Source organism: Dasypus novemcinctus, chromosome 3 (assembly GCF_030445035.2).
Source record: "Dasypus novemcinctus isolate mDasNov1 chromosome 3, mDasNov1.1.hap2, whole genome shotgun sequence".
In the NCBI taxonomy this organism is placed as follows: Eukaryota; Metazoa; Chordata; class Mammalia; order Cingulata; family Dasypodidae; genus Dasypus; species Dasypus novemcinctus.
The window spans coordinates 177,347,263-177,371,930 of NC_080675.1; the positions used below are offsets into that span (position 1 = coordinate 177,347,263).

Here is a 24,668-nt window from a genome sequence, read left to right on the forward strand (position 1 = left end):
TATAAGGTTTCCTGATACAATAGTGAGTACCAGGAAAGCAGGTCTCAGTTCATTTATAAATGCTTTTGAGATGTCTACTGTGATCCAGCATTGTGCTAGGTGATCAGAAACACTAGCAGAAAGACCTAGTACCTGTGTTCAAAATCTGGAGAGGGAGTAAGACAAAGAATGGGTACTTTACTATGGAGTAAGTCCTGTTAAAGGATCGTCAATGTTGCTGTGGGGGCTAGTAGGAGAGGACTCAGGGAGCGCTTCCTAGAGGAAGTGGGTTATATATATATTTTTAAGGATGTATTTATTTCTCCCCCCTCCCGCCATTGTCTGCTTTCTTCAGTGTCTTCTTCTGTGTCTGCTTGAATTCTCATTAAGCAGCTCCGGGGACTGATCCTGGGACCTTCAGGAATGGGAGAGAGGTGATCATTCTCTTGTGCAACCTCAGCTCCCTGGGCTGCTGTGTCTCTTATTGTCTCTCCTCTGTCTCTCTTTTTGTTGCATCATCTTGCTGTGCCAGCTCTCTGTGTGAGCCAGCACTCCTGTGTGGGCCAGCACTTGGCATGGGTCAGCACTCCACATGGGCCAGCTCACCTTCACCAGGAGGCCTTGGGTATTGAACCCTGGACCTCCTATATGGTAAACGGGAGCCCAGTTGCTTGAGCTACATCCACTTCCCAAGTTATATTCTTAAATCTGAAGCTCGAGTAGGGAAGAAAGGGGCTGAAGTCATGATGAGGCTAGCTAGGAATTTTTCTAGGTGGAGGGAATAGCACGTATAAAGATCTGGAGGGGTATTTGGGGAAATGATAAATGTTCAGTATAAGTGAAGTTTAAAGTGTATGTGCAGGTGTGTGTGTGTATGTGACAATGAGGGTGGAGGCATTAGGAGATAATGCCAGAGAGAGATAGAGGGACAAGATTATGTAGGAATTTTTAGCCATATAAAAAGTCTAAAGTTTATCTAAGAGCAAAAAAGAACCATTGATGAGTTTAAGGTGAAGAAATAAAAAGATCAGATTTGAGAATTTAAAAGATTGCCCTGACTGCAATGTCAAGCTGGCCAGGAGAGAGGACAGAGTGGTGGTGGTAAGAAGACCAATTAGAAAGCAGCAGCAGAAACACAGTTGGGGCATGATCATGGCCTAATAGGATAATGACTCTAGCATTGGAGGGAAGTAGATGGATTCAGGAGATGTTTAGGAGGTAGAATGGGCAGGACTTGGAATGAGGGGAAAGGTGGAAGAAAAAGAACTCAGGTATCTGGTCCTCTTCATAATGATGAAAGTGGAGGATGATGGTGAAGTTTTGCCTGATTACATTGCACTCAAGGAGCCTGAGGTGGATGATCCGATGGACTGTCCTTTAGGAAGGAAGATATATGGTCTCTGGCCAAGGTTTTGGAAGTCAGCAGCATATGAATGTTAAGCAGAGACATAATATAGAAAAACACTCAGGATGTATATAAAGAACAGGGGAAGAGGGCGTAGGCAGAGCTTTGAGATACCAACATGTAAGAAATGGGTAGAGGATGAGGGGCTCAGGAAGAAGAATGGGAAAAAGTGGATAAAGCAGTTAAAGGAAAACCAAGAAATTACAGTATCTCAAAATCCAAGCTAAGAGATTTCAAGGAGGAAGTAGGCTCAAGTTCTCGAAGTTGCCAAGAGCTCACGCTAGGTAAGGGCTGAGCAGTGTCCGAGGAGTGTCTTGTTAGCTTTGGTGAGGGCAGGTTTGGAGGTGGGGATAATGACTAGATCGCCATGAGTGGGATTGCAAGGATGGAGTGGAAGTGGATATAGCAAGGGCACACCTCTTTCTAAATAAAGCTTGGTTGTGAAGGGAAGGAAAGAGGGCAGTAACTGGAGGGCTATGTGGAGTAGAGGGAGGAGTCTAAGGTTGTAGTTGTTAAGATTGGGCATGTTTAGGACCTGCCTGAAGGGAACCAATAAAGAGAAGAGAGGCTGAAGAGACAGAGAAGGAGAGGATTCCAGATACAGGGAGGCTGTCAGGAGAGGGGGGCAGAGCACACCCCAGGGATGGACCTTGGGCAGAGGGAGGACTGATGGGAAGGAGAAAGGACTGAGAGTAACTCCAGGTGCCTGTGGGGTTAGCAGCAAGAAGATGAGAAAAGATGAGATTCATTTTCTGTAATGTAGGAAGTGAGATTAGTTATTGGAGGTGGTGGCTGAGTAGAAGGATTAAGAATGAACAAGTTTTGAAGTAACAGCTACAGAAAACAAGAGATAAGACAAAAAGGGAGAGATGATTTGCCACTCAACAATTTCTCTTTTTTTCCTGGTGTTTTTGAACCCACAAAAATAAATGAGATGGAGTTGAATTCTCTTCATTTTTCTTAAAAATCAATGATAACCTTTACGTCCACTTCTGGAACTCTGTCTCTTAAAGCTAAGATACACCTGAGAACATGAAAGCAAATGCCCTCAAATGATAACTCTCATTGTATCACCTAAAGACTTTGGGTCTATGAACAAAATAGTCTTTTGGAGGACACTTTAGTTCTTTAGCAAAAAATGAGAAATCAGACTTTCATATTGAATGATGCACCTGCCAAGAGCCAGATAATCTGATTTTTACAATAGCTCTCTGAGGCAACTATGACTATGATTCTCCTTCACAAATGAAGAAACATAGCCATGCAAGTTAGGGGATGAATTCATGGTCGACTGTTGTTGAGGGACAAGAAAGGATCTGAACTAAACCCAACATCTTTCCTCTGTGAAATATTCATTCACTGTGTTTGATATGGAGAAAGAAATTTCTGGTTCTCTCCTTGTTTTCCCCATCCTATAAACTGGATTTTTCCTATTTGTTTAATGAGCCATTTTGTGCTTATATTTCTCAACCAGATGGTTTTAATACATTGATGCAAACTGTTTTTAGGTCTTAAAAGATTTTCTTGGGAGATATTTCCTCAACCGAAAAAAGATAGACTGTTGAAAAATTGTGTTGGGACAATTGGCTATCCATATGGCTGGCAATGAAATTAGACCTCTAACTTCTGCTATACATCAAAATAAATTCTGGAGGGACTCAAGTGTTAAGTGAATAAAGCTGAGCCATAAAAGTTACAGAAGAAGATGAAAAGGATTATTTATAGCCTAGGGATGGAAAGGCCTTCCCACACAAGATTCAAACTCAGAAGCTGTAGAAGAAAAGATTGATAGGTTTGATTATGTGCAAGGATGCTAATTACAGGATTGTTTATAATGGTGAAAAATTAGAAATAATCTAAAGGCCCTTTAGTAGGGAGCTATTTAAGTAAACTATTGAACATTTATACGAGGGAGGAGTGATGCATCCCAGCACTCTAGGGCACTGATTCCGAGGCCAGACTGCCTGGGTTCGAATCTCATCTCCACCACTTACGAGCTGTGCATCTTTGGGCAGATTACCTAACTTCCCTTTTCCTCAGTTTCCTCACCTATAAAACAGACACAATGACTGCATTTCTCTCATTAGATTCTTGTGAAGATTAACTGAATTAATAATGCAAGGCACTTTGACACATAGTGACTATGATACAATGGATGACTACTGTATATGTAGAAAGTAGCACTTTAAAAGAATGAGGTAGAGCAATGGGCAATTTAATACTATCTCAGACATATTATTAAGAAAGCAAGTCTCAGGACAAGGTGTAGAGTATGATTCCACTTTTATGCAAATGTCATATTTTACATATACATGTATGGAAGTGAATAGAGAAAAACATTGCATTGGATAAGATTCCCAACCAAACTTTGAACGGTGGTTATCTTTGGGGAGAGAGTAGTGGTGTTTGGAGGAGAATAGTCACATTTTATACACTCTCATTTTTGTATTGCTTTAGTCTATTATAGAAAAAGAATACTCTTTGTATTAAGGAAAGAAGGAGGGAAGGATGGGAGAGAGAAAGGGAAGATGTCTTTAACATTCTCTTCTGTCAATATAAGGTAAGATTCATGATGTAAAATAACAAACATCCACTGCATGGGAGCACTGCATCCCCCTCTTCCGACACACAACTCCTGGTCTTAGGATCTATAGAGAAGCAGGAAATAAATAGCAACATGTGATGCAAAGCCTATAGTCCTAATGATCTTTCTAATGAGTAGAAGACTCAAATCGAGGCAGCTGACACATAAACCCAGGGGAAAACCCAAATGGAATATTGAGTTACGTTTTGAAGGAACAATCAATCCTTTTCCCAATTAGACCATTAATGTTCTTCTAAAACATTTTTCCAGATTTGTACATGCTTTAAATAGGAAGAGGAGCTTTCTTATAAAGTCCCAGGGTTTAATTAAAGGAGAACACTGAGGTGTGTGTGTATTTATTTTTAGTCACCCTGGTACGTTGCCCTGGCTTGTCATTTTCCTCATGTCTCCACTGAATAGACACAACTTAGAGAAGCAACTCATTATATGACAAGAGTCCAGGATGAGGAGGTAGGAAACCTGAGCAGTCCTCTTCCAACTGCAGTAGTTAGCTGTGTGTCCTTGAATAAATAGCTTAGCTGGTTAAATGCAAAATGCAGAAATTAGATGAGCTGTTATATGATAACTTAGGTCCCTTCCAGTTTCCAAAATTCCAAGATTTGGTGTGTATTTTTACTTTGCAAAAACAAATCATTCTCCAGAATGATTGCAAAGAGAAACTATTAGCTTCTTATTAGGCTGTGTATTAGGTTTAATTAATAGGTGTATGGTGTCAATGTGGGAAGTGACTTTTTGGTTCTTTTCTTCATTGGTTAATTCCCTTGGAATAGTCTCCTTGGTTCTGGGCACTGTAATTTGAGAGAGACAGAAGAAAAACTGTAGTGTCATACTCAGATGGAGGAGGGGGACAATCCACCAATAAGTCACCCTTATAAAGTATGCAATTCAGTGATTTTTAGTATATTCATAAAGTTCTCCAACCATCATCACTATCTAATTCCAAAGCATTTTTATTACCCCCAAAAGAAACCCCATACCCAATACCAGGACCTCCAAATTTCCCATCCCCCCAATATCTGGTCACCATTCATCTATTTCCTGTGTCTATGGATTGGCCTGTTCTGTAAAATTTCATTAAAACGTAATTATGCAATATGTATTTTGTGTCTGGCTTCTTTCTGTTATCATAATGTTGTCATCCTTGTTGTAATATGAAAAATATTTAATTATATTTTCTGGTTGATTAATATTCTATTGTGTGAATATATCACTTTTTTGTTTATTTTTTAGCTTTATTTGATGGATATTTAGATTGTTTCCACTTTTTTAACTATTATGAATAATGTTGGTATGGGCTTTTGTGTGGAGATACGTTTTATGGTTATATACTTAGTGATGGAAATTGCTGGGTCATATGGCAACTTTAGTTTAACTTTTTAAGGAACTGCCAAACTGTTCTCCAAAGGGGCTGCAAAATTTTACATTTCAATTAGCAGTGTATAAGGGTTCCAATTATTCTACCTCCTCCTTATCATTTTTTGTATGTCCTTTTAACTATAGCCAGTCTAATGGGTATGCAATTGTATTACATTGTAATTTTGATTTATAATTATAATTTATAATTACTAATGATATTAAGCATCTTTTCATGTGCTTATTGGCCATTTCTATATCTTCTTTGAAGGAAAGTTTATTAAAATCCTTTGCCCATTTTAAAATTGGATTAGTTGTCTTTTTGTTGTTGAATTGTAAGAGTTCTTTATATATTTCGGATACCAAGTACTTATCAGATATATGACTTGAAAATATTTTCTCTCATTCTGTGCATTGTCTCTTTTTCATTTACATGAAAGTGTCCTTTGAAGTAGAACATTTTAAAATTTTGATGAAGTCTAATTTATTTTTAATAAAATTTTATTGAAGTATATCATTCATACATGAACATACATAAACAATAAATGCATAGCAAAATTTGTGAATTTACAAAACAAACATGCATGTCATCATATAAGGCTCCCATACATCTCCCCACCACCAAAACTGCATTGTTGTGAAATATTTGTTACAGACTATGAAAAAGCATCATCAAAATATTATTAATAACTACATCCCATATCTTATATTTTGTATCCCCCCCCCCAACTCACCCAACTACTAACCCTGTATTAGTATTATATGTTTGTTATCAATTAGGAGAAAACATTCTCATGCTTGTCCTGTTAACCACAGTCCATCTTCCACCCCTGGACTCCCTGCATTATACACACCCATGCTTTGTACAAACCATTCAAAATGTACACTCAATGGCTCTCATTTTCATCACAGAGCTGTGCTGTCATCACCCCAGTCAATATTTTCAGAATGTTTTCATTACTCCAAAAGGAAAAATCCTATATCCTCTTTTACCCCCCTATTGTTTTCCCTTAGAATTGAAAAAAAATCTTCTTTCCATTGCTGCAAATTATTACAATATTACTATTGTCCATAAATTACGTTAGTTATAATTTCCCTATGTATCACCATATTCTTCTTTGTAAAAGAAGAGTATTTTTATATTTATACTGCTAACCACAATCTTTATCCACCACTGAAATCACTGCTATACATTCCCTAGATTACTCTCTGGTTTCCTTTCTATTGACATTTACTTCCACAGACTACTCTTCTCAGCCACAATTACATTTATAAATCAGCAGTGTTAGTTACACTCATTATAATGTGTTACTCTTAACTTCTATTCATATCCACACTTTTGCTTTAAGCATCCTCCCCCATTCTCAACCCACCCACCTTCTATTTCCTTGTAACCTATATTCTAGAGATTACCTCTGTGAGTTTACTCAATATATTTAGTTCATATTAGTGAGACCATACAATATTTGTCCTTTTGTGTCTGGCTTATTTCACTCAGCATAATATCCTCTAGGTTCATCCATGTTGTCATATGCATACTGATTTCATTTCTTCTTACAGCTGAATAGTGTTCCATTGCACGTGTGTTCCATATTTTGTGTATCCATTCATCGGCTGATGGACATTTGCGCTGGTTCCATATTTTAGCAATTGTGAATAATGTGCTATGAACATCAGTGTGCAAATGTTTGTTCATTCCTTGCTTTCAGTTATTTTGAATATATTCCTATTAATAGCATTGCTGGATGAAACGACGCTTCTATATTCAGTTTCTCAAGGTACTGCCAAACCATCTTCCACAGAGGTTACACCATTCTATATTTCCAATAGTGAAGTAGTATTCCTGTTTCTCCACATCCTTTCCAGCATTTGTAGTTTTCTGGTTTTTTTATATATATAATAAAGCTCATTCTATTATTTTAAAAAACGAAATGGTACCTCATTGTAGTTTTGATCTGCATTTCCCTAATAGCTAGCGATGCTGATCATTTTTTCATGTGCTTTTGGCCATTTGTATTTCCACTTTAGAGAAATCTCTATTCAAGTCTTTTGCCCATTTTTAAATTGGGTTGCTTGTTCTTTTATTGTTGAGTTGTATGATCTCTTGAAATAACATGGATGTCAAACCCTTATTGGATATGTGGTTTCCAAATATTTTCTCCTATTGAATAGGCTGCTTTTTTACTTTCTTGGCAAAGATTTTTGAAGAACAAAAGTGTTTAATTTTGAGGAGGTCCCACTGATCTATTTTTTTTCCTTTGTTGCTCATGCTTTGGCTGTAAGGTTTAAGAAACTACTGCCTACCACAAGATTTTGAAGATTTTTTCCCTACATTTTCATCTAGGAGTTTTATGGGTGTAGCTTTTATATTAAATCCCTGATACATTTTGAGTTGATTTTTGTAAAAGATGTGAGATAGAGGTCCTCTTCCTTTCTTTCTTTTGGATGTGGATATCCAGCACCATTTGATGAATACACTGGTCTGGCCCAGCTGGGTGGGTTCGACAGCCTGGTCAAAAATCACTTGACCACAGATGTAAGGGTCTATTTCTAAGTTCTCAATTTGGTTCCATTGGTCAATACGTCTACTTTATGCCAGTACCATGTTGTTTTTACCATTGTAGCTAAGTAATATGCTTTAAAGTCAGGAAGTGAGATTTCTCCAACTTTGTTCTTTTTTTTTTTTTTTTTAAGACATTTTGGCTATTCAGAGCCTTTTACCCTTCCAGATCAATTTGATAATTGGCTTTTCCATTTCTGAAAAAAGGGACATTGGGATTTTCATTGAGATTGCATTGAATCTGAATCTGTTTGGGTAGAATTGACATCTTAATGATATTTAAGTCCATAGACATGGAATGTCTTTCCATTTATTTAAGTCTTTTATGGTTTCTTTTAGCAATGTTTTATAGTTTCCCGAATACAGGTCCTTTATGTTCTTGGTTAGGTTTATTCCTTAATATTTGTTTCTTTTAGTCACTATTAAAAATTGAATTTTTTTCTGATTTCCTCAGATTTCTCATCAGTAATGTATAGAACTTTTGAGTATTAAGCTTGTATCCTGCCACTTTGTTGAACTTGTCTCTTAGTTCTAGTATCCCTGTTGTATATGTTTTTGGATTTTCTAGATATTCCAATTTATTTTTACTTTGGTTGCTTGTGCTTTAGATGTCATATATAAGAAACCAATGCCTAATACAAGGCCATGAAGATTTACAACTATGTTTTCTTCTAAGAATCTTTATAGTTTTAGCTCTTACATTTAAGTCTTTGATCCATTTTAAGTTAATATTTATATGGCATGAAGTATGAGTCCAGCAACATTCTCTCATATAAGATCTTTCTTCACTTTTAATATATGCATTTATTTCCATTTGTGTACCACTTTTGCTGCATCTTACAAATTTGGTATGATGTGATTCCACTTTCATTCATCTCAAAGTATTTTCTAATTTTCCTTGTTATTTCTTCTTTGAACCATTGATTACTTAGGACTATGTTGCTTGATTTCTGCATATGCATTTCCCAAATCCTTGTTATGGAATTCTAATTTTACTCCATTGTAACTGGAGAACATACTTTGCATGATTTAAATACTTTCAGATTTATTGAGACCTGTTTTTTGATTGGACATATTGTTTATCCTAGAGAATTTTATAATACACTTGAGAATAATGTGTATTCTATTATTGTTGGGTGGAGTGTGTCAGGTCTAGTTAGTTAATTTTGTTCAAGTCTTCTGATTACTTATTATTCTCCTATTAAAAATAGAGTATTGAAGTCTCAATAATTGTTGTTGACTTGTCTATTTCTCCCTTCAGTTCTGTATATTTTTGCTTCACAAAGGTTGCAGGGTTGTTGTTAGGTGACTATATTTATAATTGCTATATTTTCTTTTCCTTTTTTTTAAAGATTTATTTATTTATTTCTCCCCCCTCACCCTCTCAGTTGTCTGCTCTCTGTGTCCATTTGCTGTGTGTTCTTCTGTGACTGCGTCTATCCTTATCAGCAGCACTGGGAATCTGTGTTTCTTTTTGTTGCATCTTCTTGCTGTGTCAGCTCTCCATGTGTGCGGCACCATTCCTAAACAGGCTGCACTTTCTTTTGCACTGAGCAGCTCTCCTTACGGGGTGCACTCCTTGTGCGTGGGGCTCCCCTATGCGGGGGACACCCCTGCGTGGCACCGCACTCCTTGCGTGCATCAGTACTGCACATGGGTCAGCTTCACGCGGGTCAAGGAGGCCCGGGGTTTGAACCACGGACCTCCCATGTGGTAGACGGACTCACTAACCACTGGGCCAAGTCCACCGCCTTGGTGTCTATATTTTTAAGAGATATTAATCTGTAGTTTGCTTTTCTTATGATTTCTTTATCTGGTTTTATCTGGTTTACACTGATGTGTAAAGCTAGCCTCATCATATGAGTTGGGAAAAGTGTCTTCCTCTTTAATTTTTTGGAAGAATTTCAGGATTGGTGTTTGTGGTAGTTTGGTATTATTTACGAATTCCAAAAAGAGATGTTGTTTATGTTTGTAAATATGTTTCCCTGGGTATGATACCCTTTGATTGATTTAAATTCAAAGGCTGTAGGTTTACTTGATTAAAAGAAGATTAGGGCTTTGATTCAACCACATCATTATGGCATGCAGGGTTGAGTCCCTGCCCTCTTGGTGGGCTATGTAAACAGATACTCAGTCAAGAAGGCAGAAGAAGAAATACACAGAGGAATAGAGAGGGTTCTACAGACATGGATGAGGAATGAACTTTGATCCTGCAGCCCAGGTAAGAGAGATGAGCCATTCCCCTGAGAGTCTACAGCAGACCTTGTGAAGAGAACAGAGCAGCTGAGCCTAGAAAGAAATAAGCCTTCCAGCCTACAGCTGAGATAGGAAGAAGCTGGGTTCACAGAGCCTTAAGAAGAAGAGAAAGACTGAACACTTACAGACATCACCCACCATCTTGCTTCAATACATGGCAATGGATATTTGGTGAGGAGGTACCTCTTATGGTACCTTGAGTTGGACTTTCCAGGGCCTCGTAATTGTAAGCTTTTACTCCAAGTAAATACCCTTTATAAAAACCAACTGATTTCAGATGCTTTGCATCAGTGCCCCTTTTGGCTGACTAACACAGTGTTAAATCTTTTAGAATGTGTTTTAGTCCGCTAGGCTCTCAAAATGCAATATATCAGAAATAGGTTGGCTATTAACAATAGTAGTTCATTAGTTTATAAGCTTACAATTTTGAGGCTGAGAAAAATGTCCAAATGAAAGCATCATTAGGCAATTCTTTCTCTCTGGAGACCAGCTGCTGGTGATCCTGGAATCCTCTGTCACATGGGAAGGCACTTGGCAGTGTCTTCTGGTCTCTCCCTTCTCTTCCTGGTTTGTTGCTTTCTGCTTCTGGCTTCAGTGATTCTTTCTTTCCAAGGTCCCATTGATTCCAGCTTCTTGCTTTTGTGGCTTTCTCTCTGACTCTCTCTCTCTGTATTTATCCCATTTATAAAGGACTCCAGTAACAGGATTAAGACCCACCCCTGGCAAAGCCTTAATTGAAATAACCTAATCAAAAAGCCCTTAACTGAAGTAAGCAAAAGGTCCCACCCACAATAGGTTCACACCTGCAGGAATAGATTAACTTTAAGAACATAATTTTCATCTATGATAAGCCGGAGGTCGGCTAACAGGAAAGTGAAGATGGTCAACCACCACACCAGGGAACCAGGAGTGCCTACAACTGCAAGCAGGAGAATTGCATCCATCATCCATGTGGAATCTAAGCCCCTTCTTGATATAGAGGGGGAGTGGACATCAGCATCCCAGGGTCCACAGGATGGAGGAATAAAATATGGATTAGAGTGAATTTACTGGTATTCAACTATAGAACTATTATGACTAGTAATGGAAGAAACTGTAGCATTGATCCAGAGAAAGTGGTCAAGGTAGTTGCTGAGGGCAGGGAGTAGGAAGTAGAGATGAGATATGGGGGCATTTTAGAGACTTGGAGTTGTCCTAAATGATATTATAGGGACAGATGCTTGGCATTATATATCCTGCCATAATCCACTGAATGGACTGGGGGAGAGTGTAAACTACAATGTAAACTATAATCCATGCAGTGCAGCAGTGCTCCAAAATGTATTCACCAAATACAATGAATGTGCCACAATGATGAAAGAGGCTGTTGATGTGGGAGGAGTGGAGGTGGGGTGGGAAGTGGGGTATGTGGAAACCTCTTATATTTTTTAATGTAACTTTTTTTGGGGATTTATGTATCTTACAAAAAAAGACTATTATTTTAAAAATTAATTAATTAAAAATAAATTTTAAAAAAAAACAGAATTTTTTGGGGTCCATCCAGCTTCAAACTGTCACAGAACGTTCGGTAAAATTTACCAATAAATTCTTCTGGTCTTGGACTTTTCTTTGTTTGGAGTTTTAGATTATTGATTCAATCTTTTAACTTGTTACAGGTATCCTGAGATCTAGTTCTTCTTGAGCCATTTTAGGTAAATTGTGTATTTCTAAGAATTTGGCCATTTTATATACATTAGCTGATTAGTTGACTTACAATTGCTCACAATACTCTACTATAATCCTTTTAATTTCTGCAATATCTCCATTTTTTAAAATTAGTCATTTCCATCTTCTCTCTTTTGTCCCTTTTCAATCTAAATAAATCTTTGTCAGTTTTATTGACCTTTTTAAAGAACCAACTTCTGGTTTCATTGAGTCAAGAGTGTGCTGTTTAATTTCCATGTATTTGTGAATTTTTCATTTTTCCTTCTGTTATATATTTCTGGCTTCATTCTATTTCGATTGGAGAAATTACTTTGTATGACTTAAATCTTTAAAACTTTCTGGAAACCCGTTTTGTGATCTAACATATTGCTATCCTTTGGAATGATCCATATGTACTTGAGAGGAATGTGCATTCTGAGATTGTTGGATGGACTCTTCTTATATGTCTTCTAGCCCTCATTGGTTTATAGTATTATTCAAGTACTCTGATTCCTTATTGAACTTCTGTCTCATTGTTCTATTTATTATGGAAAGTGGTGTATTGAAGTCTAGAACTGTCTCTTTCTCCCTTTGGTTCTGTCAGTGCTTGTTTCATGTGCTTTTGGGGTCTGTTATTGGGTGCATATACTGATAAAATTGTTATATTTTCTTAGCGGATTGGTCTTTTTATTAATATATAGTGTCCTTCTTTGTCTCATGTAACAGTTTTTGACTTAAAGTCCAGCTTGTCTGATTTTATTATAAATATGCCAGATCTCTTTTGGTTACTATTTGTATGGAATAATTTTTCCATCCTTTCACTTTATACTTCTTTGTGTCTGTAGGTCTAAGTTGAGTCTCTTGTGAACAGCATACATTGGATAATGCTTTATTATCCATTTTTAACAATCTCTGCCTTTTGATTAGAGAGTTTAATCATTTGTATTTAGAGAAATTACTGATAAGGCAGGACTTAGTTCAGTCATTTTGATATTTATTTTTTTGTACATTGTATACCTCTTCCTCCTCATTTCTTCCGTTGCTGCCTTCATTTGTATATAATTGATCATTTATGGTTAAACAGTAGGGTCCCCTTCTCATTACTTTCTTTGCATATTCATCGTTTTTGCCATGAGGTTTACATTTAACATCCTAGATCTATAACAATCTAGCTTTAATTGATACCAACTTATCTTCAATAGGATACACAATCTCTACTCCTGTATCCCTCCGTCTTCTTCTTTATGTTATTCTTGTCACAAGGTATACCTTTATACTTTGTATACCAGTAGAGATATGGTTTTTTATGCATTTGTATTTTAGATTATGTAAGAAAAATACAGAGTTACATACCAAGAATGCAATAATACTGGTCTTCTTTATTTCTTCATATGGCTTCAAGTTCCTATCTAGTTTCCTTTTCTCCCATTCTGAAAGACATTCCTTTGGGGCAGGTCTAGTGGTAAGGAACTCTCTTTGCTTTTGTTTATCTGGGAACATTTTGATGTCTCCCTCATGTTTGAAGGACAATATTGTCAGATATAGAATTCTTGGTTGATGAATTTTTCTCTCAGCAATTTAAATATGTCATTCCAATGATTTCTCACCTCCATGGTTTCTGATGAGAAATCAGTGTTTAATCTTATTGAGGATTCCTTAAATGTGATGAGTTGCTTCTCTCTTGCTGCTTTTAGGATTTTCTTTTTGGCCTTTGACATTTTGACTATAATGTGTCTAGGTGTATATTTCTTTGTATTTATCCTATTTGGATATCACTGAGCTTCTTGGATGTGTATTTTCATGTGTTTTGTCAAATTTGGGAAGTTTCCAACTATTATTTCTTCAAAATTTCTCTCTTCCCCTTTCTTTTTCTCTTATCCTTTTAGGACTCCCATATGGATATGTTGGTATGCTTCATGGTATCCCAGAAGCTCCTTAGGGTCTGCTTGCTTTTTCTCATTTTTTTTTTCTAATCCTACCTTCAAGTTTATGGAGTCTCTCTTCTGCCTTTTCAAATTTGCTGTTAAACCCCTCTTCTGTGTGTTTATTTTTAATTTTGCTTATTGTTGGGCTCTATTTTAAATTTTCGAATTCCTCTTTCTGTCCATGCATCATTTTCTAGATTTCCTTTTGTTCTTTATCCATGTTTTCATTTAGGAGCTTAGTTAGGATAATTGGCTTACTATATTTGATTAAGTTGTTCCAGTGTCTGGGCTTCCTCATGGATAGGTTCTCTTGATTTCTTTTCTTCCTTTTAATGGGCTGTTTCTTTCTGTTTCTTTGTATGCCTTGTTATTTTTTGGTTGAAGCTGGGAAATTTGAATATTTTGACAAGTTATCTCTGGAAGTCAAACCCCGTCCCCTTCCCCAGGGTTTGTCTTTCTTTTGATTGTCGAAGGATATAGAATAGATCTTCTGTGTCAAAGGTCTGCCTCAACAGTTAGCCCAGTTTATTCCAAACCTATTTATCAACCCACAGTGAACAGTTAGGTTCATCTCAAGTCTTTCTGAGCATTCATCTTGCACTGGGCATACACAGTAACTTCCAAGAATTCCCTGGTGCATGCATATGTTCCTGTATGTGCCAGTTTCCTCTAAAAAAATAGAGATTATATCCCCAGCTTCTCCTCTCAGACCTCAGACACTGTACCTAATGTCTCCACCCCAGGCTTTCTTCCATTTCTCCAGACTACTTCCCTACTCAAGATAAATTCCTGGTCAGGCAACCCAAATGAATGCCCCCATGTCAGTCTCTTAGGGAGCAGGTTGAGATGGAAGCACAAGCACACCAAATGTACACATTAGTTGTGCTAATAACCAGACACCAGTGATCCACACTGGAAATATGAACTGCTGCACTTGGAACATGGGTGACTGAGTTTCCATCAGCCCTACAGTCTGCCATGCTGATCTATGGGAGCAGAAGGGGCCAGGGTAAGGCGAGGCATTTGCGGCTTTCCTTCTGATTCTAGGTTTTGTTTTCCCTAGCTTGACATTTGCTCAGTTGTTGTTCAACCTTGACTGTTTTCCAGAAAGTTGGTTTTTGGCAGATTCTGGTTTTTTTTTTTTTGATGTTTCTGGGGAAAGGCATTTGCTAGGAGTGCCTTATTCCACCATCTTGATGATGTCACTCCTGTCAAACAGTCTTTTGAGTATATAAGCAACAGCCTTTTCCAAGCATATGTGAATAGAGCATATGTGAGGGGGGAAAAAAAAGATCTAACTGACAATGAAATCCAACCAACAAAAACATTAATTAATAAAAAAGACCTGAGGAATGAAAAGCTTAAATAAAAGAATTGGTGGTCCTTTTATTGTGAGAATTATAGTAAAGAACCAAATATAATTCATAAACCTTGGAAAAGTAAAAATAATATAACTAATAGAATCTGAATTTGGGATAGAGGAGGAGTGAAGAAAGCTGACAATAGTAATTACTCGTGTAGCAGAGTATTAAAATGAGATTCTTCCAATCTCAGTTTTTGGAGAGACCCCTAAGGCTCCTGCCCCCCACCCCCCAAAAAATAGATGACATGTTTCCCTGAGTTTCACAGTTTGGTGTTGGACTGCTTATGCAGAACTTTTGGAGGGTATGCTCCAAAGAGGTTTTTTGACCTTTAGGTTTTCACTCTTGTGAAGAGTATAAAAGTGAAGAAGAGGCAAGAAAAAATGTCTCTGGAAGGTGCTGAAGTGCTGTAGCCTTTTCTCTCCTCCTGCTTATAGAATATTGTTGTGAGGAGTAGTGCTTTAGAATCACCCCAGCTTTAGTGAGGGGCTTCACTTACAGAGATTAACATGTGTTCCCAGGGTGTAGGAGACACGGGGGACCTGTATTAGACTCTGGCCTGTGAAATCTCAAGATGAGAGCTTGTGGCAGGCTCTCATCCTGAGGGCGCAGAGTAGAGAGAAAGAGCGCTGCATTGGGGCCAGGTGGCACATCCACCATTGTCAGAAGCAAGCTTTCATGAGGGTTTCCCATGGAGCAGATAGCCATATGGGAGAGAACCAGCATAGAATGTGGTCTTTGCCCAAGAGGTCCACCAGGAGGCTGATGGACCTCCAGCAAGGAGAATATATGTGGGACCTCTTGGTGGATGCCAGGCTTCAGAGGTTCGAGTCCTGCCTGGCCAGGACAGAGAAAAGGCATCACCTTCACCACTGTGAATTGCAACTGGAGATTCCTAGTTAAAAATTAGTTTTCCCATAAAAGTATCTTAGCTTGTCACAAAAGTACCAGCCAAGTAAGACCTTTTTTCCCACTCAATTCCTTTCTCTCTGTTTTCAGCTGTGGAAATGCCAGCTAGGAAAGTGAGTGAGCAAGGGTGGAAGATAAAGAGCAGTGCTGGGAAGGAGAGAAGAGAGCCACCATTAACCCCGGAACTCCTGTGGCATAGAATCTGGCAAAGGAATTGGTGTCTGTGAGTTTTCTTTACTACCACTTTATCATTGCTTCTCCCTTCCCCTTTAAATCTTCCAGCTCCTTTAGCAAACATCCTCAGTTACACTGCCCACTAACCCTCCTTGTAGCACTTATGCCTAATCTTTGTGGTCATTCTCTTCTGATCATTCATTTCTTGAAATTTGAGCAATTGGTGCACTGCCTATTTCATCATACTTGGTGGCTTCAGCATCAATGTGGGTGACCCACACTCAAAAGCCCAACTTCTCAGGATTCTTTCCTCCCATGATCATTTCCACTGGTATATTTCAGCCATTACCAGTAACATATTGCCTCTAAAATCTTGATTCAAGTTTCCCATTCTCCTGTCACCAACTTCTCTCTCTCTAACACACTTCCTTTAGTTTAAATTCTTCCAATTCTTTTACCAATAAGGACCTGCAGGCATTGACTCTACTTCTTTTCCTTACTTTCCTTTTATCTATCATGAATTCCATGGTCTATCATTACAACCAGTTGTTGAACAACTCAACTCTCACCCCACCTCCCTTTGTCAAACTCATCTAATCTTGCTAAAGGCAACTCTCTGCTTATTTTTTACTGGCAACTATGTATTTATATATGGCTAGAGAAAAAACGCAACCATGCTCCATGGTCTTGCTCTAAATTTAGGACACCCAACCCAAGCAGGCTCTTGGCACTTCTCGGCAAGTCTACTCCATTTTTTCTGGTCACTTCCACTGTTCGTTCTCCTGGATGACTATTTCAACCTTCTTCCAAAACTCTCTCCTCCATCCCTATCCCTTCCTCAGTCAAAACTAAAGACCTTGATTTTTTTTAAAATAAGAAAATATAAAGTAACCATAATGGAACATTGGAATGAATGGCAGAATGAATTGTGCTCTGAAATTCAAATATAAAGTTGAAAAACACAGCTCTCACCTCTTCCACCTTTAATTAAAAATTTCCTAATTTTAGAGGGAACTTTTAAAAACGAATTATCTCTCGTGATAAAGAAACATTTATCTGAAGCTTAACAGTTTTTTTTCAGTTTCTTGTTAGTTCCTTTTCTGTTAAATACAAGTAAAATTAAATTAAATATCTTTTTTAAAATAGCACAATCCCAATATTGTATAAATGCAGAGAACTCAGTCTGCAATGATGATCAGTCATATGAAGGGCAGGATTTGGAAGGGATCTATTGCCTTCTTTTTTATATATTAGGTATCCCTTCAGAGTTTATAATTAGTATATATCATTCAAATAAAATGATATCATCAGTACTCTTTAAAAAATAACTATCAAACAAGATCTTAATGACAGTTATAGCAAAATCAAAATATAAAACAGCCAAGTCTATGATTGACATATATACCTAGAGTCTTAAATAGAAAACTTAGTGACAGCTTAATTTCCCAGGACACAGGAAAATCAGACATTTTTTGTTTCACTTAGACCAGTATTTAATAGCAAGGCAAACTAGGACTGTCTTTGGTGATTTGGTACATACTATACCATTAAGAAGTGGGGAAAAAATTCCTAGCACTCTGTGAATTTAAACCTCATGTATTTCCAAGAAGCTCTAAATCATTGTTCCCATAAAGATGGATTGTATTTTGGCTTTCTCTCAGTCTCCCCTGGGAGAGGCTACTCAAGAGGCACAAAGTACTCTTGGAGTCGAGCAGAGCTTGACTCCTCTGCTCAGTGGTCCTTTAAGATGAAGCTTAGAGAGGAAAAGGGTTTTGGAGAATGAGAGGAGAGGGAAGGGAAGAGAATTCCAGGCAGAGGCAACACTGGGGCTAAAGAAACAAAGATATGCAAGTCCATGGGCTTTTTGAGGAATGCTCACTTATCCCATCATGGCTCAAAGGTGTGGGAAATGGGGAAAAGCAAAAGGAGCAAGGCTGGATAGAGCGAGAGGTCAAACTAGGAGGGGTTCTGAATGCCAACCAAACAGTTACGCTCTACTCTAGAGGTGAGAGCTCTGTTTTGAAAGACGACTCTGATGACTGAACGGAGAAGGGATAGACCAGAAAAGACTGGATGCAGGGCAAACTGGGTGGGAAGCCACTGCAAAGATGGAGGAAAGAGAAGGTAAGGACCAGAGAGAAGGGCCATGGCAGGGAGAGATGGTCAAAGTAGAGAGGATTGGGCCTGGTGGATGATCTGATGTGGTCGAGATGGGGAGGAGATCAGAGAGGAGAGAACCTGAAGATGACCTTGAGTTTGCACACCAGCAGGACTGATTTAAGAATTTTATAAACTGTACCAGGAGTATAGAATGAGTTCCTGGTTCATAGAACCTGCAAATGTTCTTTTTCTATATGAAAAGTTTTACGTTTTTGCAACTCCTAACCTGTTAGACAGGAAACCAGGGTGGCAAGCATGCCCTAGACAGCAGCACCGGGCAATGTGGCCTTGTGCCAGGTGCCACCCCTTAGCCCCAGCTCGGAGAGAAAAACCCAAGGGACACCAGGTGCAAGTCTGAGAATCCTCTTGCACATTCAGAGAACCTTGCAAGGTGCAGGTTTCTTTGGCAAACATTTCCATTGACACCACTGAGATTCAGTGAGGCCACACTGTGCCTGTGTGTTTCTAAAGCCACATTGTGGAACGTGAGCTGTCAGTCTCTATGCTCCGGGAAGAAACAGGAGAAATAGATGTGGTGATTGTGACATTTAGATGCAATATTGAATACTGATGCTTTCCAGAGGCCACCTGGTAATGATTGTCCCTTTTGATTCTGGAACAGCCTGCCGGTGATTACGCCCTGACATCATTTCTCCAAGAACTTGGCCTGGGGGCGTGGCTGTTCCCTGTGGAAGCTCTACGAAGAACCTCCTCCCAGCTCCTGGAATCAGCGGCATTCATCCAAGGAAGAAAATCAAGCAAGGCTTTGCACTGAAATTGACCATGCCTGACTCCCATCCTGTCTGTCTTTGTCTGATTTGTCTCAAAATGCCCAAGGCTTATCAGGGAAGCACATGCCTGAGGTTTATCCAGGCGGACACGGAATTTGCTAACGCACTTGATCTCCAGGTATTCTGCAGTGCGTTGGCAGGTCGGTCCTGGCTGCCTCGCTTTTCCTGCAGCGAGTCTCCCAGCTGGAAGGCTGCCCCTGCCCTTTTGCTCCTGTTTAGATCCTCCCCATCCTCAAAACCAGCTCATAGGCTCCATTTTTTGTGTGAACCTTTCTCGACCCCTGCCACTTGGAATTTCTCAACTTCTCTGTGCTTCGTAGAATTGTCTATGCTGCTTATGGGCTGAATTATGTTCCCGCCCCCAAAGACATGTTCAAGGCCTAAACCCTAGTCCCATAAATGTAACCTCATTTGGAGATAGGTCTCTGAGCATGGGATTGGTTGAGATGAGGCCTAACTGGATCGGGTGTCCCCTAATGGGTCCTTCTAAGAAGAGGCAGTTCAGACCCAGATGACAGAGACAGGGAGAGGGCCCCATGGAGATGGAGGAGGCAGAGACCAGAGCGAGCAGCTGCAGGTCGAAGAACGCCAAGGACTGCTGGCAAGGCCAGCGTCTAGACGGGCAAGAAGGACTTCCCTACAGGGTGTGGGTGGAAGGTGGCCCCGCCAATACCGTAATATCACACTTTTAGCCTCCAGAGCTATGAGACAATAAATTTCTGCCACTTTGAATCATCCAGTCTGTGCTACCTTTACGGCAACCCTAGATAACTGATAAAATGCTTAAGATGGAATTTACTAGTGAGAGATTGAATACATAAATGGAGAATGACCAGGAAACTTACCCACGGCCTGCAAGAACTGGTGCAAAACTGGCCACTGCCTACAGCAACCTCTCAGGAGATCAAACCACAATCCCTGTAACAACTGACCCCAAATTGGCCAGAACTGAATAACGGACAGCTTCCAACTTAGGGCCAACTACAGAAAGCCAAATACGCCCCTGCAACCCACTGTCATCGGAGATGGTGGTCCATATTTAGGCTCTTGGCTTCATCACCAGAAAGAATTCAAGGATGAGCCACAGATCAATCAGGCCGGCAGAGAATTTATTGGGGGTAAGGCAAGAGAACAGAAAGGACACCTGCAGGGGTGAAGGCAGGCATTTTCAAGGGAGAAAAATGTGATGTTCTGCCGGGGGGTCCCGTTTGGTGGGGGCAGGACTCCAGGGTCTGTGCTAATTGGCATATCTGAGACAAAGCAGGGGAACTCTGTTGGGTGATTTGGTTCTCTTAGGGGGTTGGGGGCTCCTGTCCAGGGGTGACTGGCTTCTGGCTGCTGCCCACGAGCTCTGCAGGGCTGGTGGCTGGCAGTGGTTGGCCTCCGGTCACTGTCCACGAAGGGTGATGTCACTGTCCATGAGGCGTGTGGTAACCTGAAAACTAGGGGTGGGCGGTGGTGATGCCCCTCTTGCCCCTTCCCGCTTTGCTAGTTGCCTTCTGATAACGCAGCCTTTGGGTGTGCATGCGCCAAGTTGCAGGTTATGTGCTGTAGGCTGCCCCTTCTAACTCACCTGTGTGACTCAGCAGGCTTATGCTAGTAAACAGGCCAATGCCTCAGTTTCTCTTGCCAGGCTTATTAGGTTTCCTGCCCCTTTCTTCCTGAGGTCCCTATTCTATCCTGCCTTACCATCACACAGGATGTCCCTTTTCTAGCAAGCACATCTCTAGCCTCCACATGCCAATAGCCTCCAATCCAAGAATACCTGAAAGTTACTCTTTTTTCTACTATAAAGCTTTTCCACTCTTCTGCCTTTGAGTCTCTGCCAAAAGCAAGTGATGGTGAGTGACTCCCTTGCAGCAGCAAGCTCTGAATAAATAACCTTTGTTCTCATTTGGTTGTTCTTAGTTTATTTCCACACTAGTTGGTCCTGCTATTAAGAATTACTCCCTATTGTACGCCAAGCATATTTGAAGGAGGGCCTGTTGATTCATCTCTGTTTATGAATTTCTGCCCACCCCCTCAATCCCTCACCCTCCAGGGCTCAGCACAGTGCCTTCAAGAGCAAGTTAATTTTTGAGGTTTTAGTATGATTTTATATGCAAAAGCTCATTTAATCCTCAAAACAACTCAAGGAAGTAGGTGCTGTTTTTCTCCATTTTACATATTCTTTGACCCAGGAGTTCTATGTTTAAGAATTTATCCTATAAATACATATGCACATATGAATCTGACCCATGCACAAAGTTATTCATTTCAGCACTCATTGTAAAAAAGAGTGGAAATTAACTAGGGGACTGGTTAAACAAATGATGACAAATCTTTACAATAGAGTATTCTTACAGTTATTGAGAAGAATTGGGCAGCCCTGCATGATCAGACATTGAAGGTTTCTCAAGATATATTTTTCAGTGAAAAAAACCCTACAAGTATAGACAATGTGTATAAAATATTAGTTTGTATAAAAATAATATATGTGTCTATATTTGCTTATATATGCATGCCATTATCTCTGGCAGGATACACGAGGAGCTGTCAGCACTTCTCTCTGGGGAGAGAACTCTCTTGGGTCAATATGCACCTGCTTTGATGATATGGCCCGTACACCTCTACCTTATTAAGTGGAATGGAAGTTCTGCTGGAGAAGTGTGAGAGAATCATTCTGTAATGAAACAAGGTGCTAGAATTCCTCCTTTGTAACTGAAAACCAAAACGCTGAGCCTGTGCAGCAGCGTATTCAACCACAGAGGCCAGGAATGTGCTGTGTTCATGGACATTTCTGAAGGTGGCCGTATTGAAATGTCTAATTATGATCTACAAAGACCACGGACCTCTCTGACCACTGTGAGAAGTAAAGGAGCCCCTCGTGCTGCCACCGCGACCCCCTTGCTTCCAGCCTCCCGTTTTCTCATTTCCCTCAGGGCGGGTGTCCCTCCAGCTGGGCTGTCAGCCTTCAGCGCTTTAATGCACAGTGATTGCTGCTATTTTTGTTATTTTCCATCTCTTTGATGCGGCTCCATTGTCCCTCCTGCGGTTGCCCTTTTCTGTTCTTAAGTATTTTAATTAATGTTGTTTAATTAGACTGGCCCCCTGGGGCTTTTTAGGGGGCGAGTTCAATGGAATGGACCCAATGACTGAATTCCCTAGTCTTCTACTCACTTGTCAAGTGCTTCATATCCAGGGACACACCCAGTCATTTCCAAGACATCAGTAATTGCAAACCAAGGGACTTTCAGGAAGAGAAAGGGCCTGACAAATGACTAGCTGTGATTTTGCATTTCCAGCCCACAGGAGGAGGTCATTCTATGATTGCTGCTAAACGTAATCCAGTTGCATCTGGGAAGTGACGTCCGTGGTGCATGGGTTGACACAAAGCCGCCCCGCAGTGGGTGAGGCCTTCCAGGAGGGTCACATTCAGCCGCGTCAATCCGGGGCCCTGTCTCGTCTTTGTCCCTTTAAAGGTCACACGCATTGTTCGCCTTCATCCCTCGCCTTACGGTGACAAGGATGTCCTTTCAGTATCTGTGATGCAGCTCTCTTCCTCGGAACCTGCCCGTGCTTACAGCCTTTGACCTAACCAGGCTGGGAACCTTGGCGTCCCCTGGGATTTCTCCTTAGCCTGGCCCTGCTTTGGTCCCACTGCCAACTGGTCCTTTCTTTCTCTAGACTGTGCCCCGTCCATCCTTCCTTTCTCTCTCCCCCATCTCCTTAGCTCAGCCCCAAATGGCCTTGCTGCTGGCCTGTTGCGATCACTGTCCCTGTCCCTCGATACCGCCAACCCAGTACCCCGTGCTGTCTGAGAATGCCTTTACGGATGGACCAGGAAACGCTGAGCCACGGTCAGCAGCAACCATACCAGGAAGTCAAGCCACAATTGACCCCAAAATACCTGGGACTTGATCAAGTACCGACACCTTCCCTGATTTTTGTCCCTGCCTCTAACTTAGAACCAACCAGAGAAAGCCAAATATGCTGCCCTCACCAATAACCAAATATGCCCCACTTGTGGTCAGCCTCCAGCCCCCCAGGTCAACAGGCGCCAGCCCGGGCCTCCAGCTTATTCCACTACAAGCTTTCCCACTGCTCCGCCTGCCCCTGAGTCCCGGCCAAGCACAAGCGGTGGCGGCCGACTCCTTTGTTATACGCAAGCTCTGAATAAATACCCTTTATGTGTCCTCATTTGGGTATTCTTCATCTATTTCCGCAGTTCCCATTACCTAGACGATAAATGTTTGCTGAATAAATGAACACTACCTAGTGGAATAGTGTATTTCATTGATTGTAAAAAGCATATTTCCCTTGATGTTTTAACATCCCTGCTATTGGAGTCTGTCTTACATTCCACAACATGTTATTGTTCAATTGACAATTTCTTCCTTTATTTGTAGTTAATAAAGTAATGTTTCATTTTGAATGAATGGCATCTCAGATTTGATGAAATCCCATATTGTGGGGGGAAAAACTATGATTTCCTTCTTCCAAGAGTCCTTAGTACAGTGAAGGAGAGAAGATAGACCCAGAAAAAGTTATATTCCAGTATGCATTTTAGGCAACTTTATATGATTCATTATTAAAGCCTTGGTTCAGACAGTGCTCCTGGAACTGTGGAGGTGGCGGTGAACTTGGATCTGTTAAGGAAAAGGAGCTGCAGAATGAGCAAGAGCTACGGCTTATCTAGACGGGCAAGCCATGCCTAGTGAGGAAATCTGACCAGAAGCGCGGCCCCTGGAGGCCCCGCTTCCTGCAGTTCTCGCTGCTGTCTTGCTCCACCTGCTTTGGGAGGAGGTCGTGTCCTCTTAGGGCTGCCATGTGGCTCCCGTGGCTCCAGGCACCGTGGCACGTTCGAGGCAGGGAAGGAGCAGCACCGTGTGCATCCGCCCCTGCATCAGGACCACCCAAGCTTGCCCAAGCATTCCTAGCAGGCGCCCCTCAAGTCTCCTTGCCCAAAGGAGGGACATGCAGCAGCTCAGGCTTTTAAAGACGCTGAGAAATCCTGTGTTTGGCAGAAAGGGACAGGGGTGAGAGGGGATTAGAACAAGTTGCAGCGGGAGCACACCGCTGGGGTCTGCGCCTGGGAGCCAGGAAGGTAGCGGAAATGCCTGTGGTGTAGGCAGCAAAGAGGAACTTCCATGCGTGCCCAGCAGGGCCGGTGCACAGAGCTAGGGTTCTGCAGCAAGCCTGAGGCTGACTTAGCCAGAGGAAAATAGGTGTGCCAGGGGCCTCGCCCGGGAGTAGGCTAGAAAAAAGACAACCTGGGACTGAGCTGTGAAGTTCAAGGACTTGGAATTTGAACTCAATTCAGTTAATGAGAAACCCCTCAATACTCTTATTTGGTTTGGGGATAAGACACATTTCTGACCTGGAAGGGACCTGATAGTTCATTTAATCCAACCACTGCTTGTTTCCAGTCCTACTTTGATCATGAAACTCTTGTTAACCAGTCGATGGTCAGCCTTGCACTTCTGAAACCCCTTCTTACTTCTTTTCTAGGAAATGCAAGTATTTTG

The 24,668-nt window shown here is 40.6% G+C and overlaps 1 long non-coding RNA gene across 1 annotated transcript; it reads left to right on the plus strand.

The window, feature by feature from the left end:
* The first annotated feature begins 16,126 nt into the window (after nucleotides 1-16,126).
* On the plus strand, nucleotides 16,127-23,579 carry LOC139438737 (uncharacterized). The gene is made up of 2 exons (XR_011648499.1): nucleotides 16,127-16,259; nucleotides 18,993-23,579. It is a non-coding gene; the product is annotated as an uncharacterized lncRNA (long non-coding RNA).
* The last annotated feature ends 1,089 nt before the right edge of the window (nucleotides 23,580-24,668 follow it).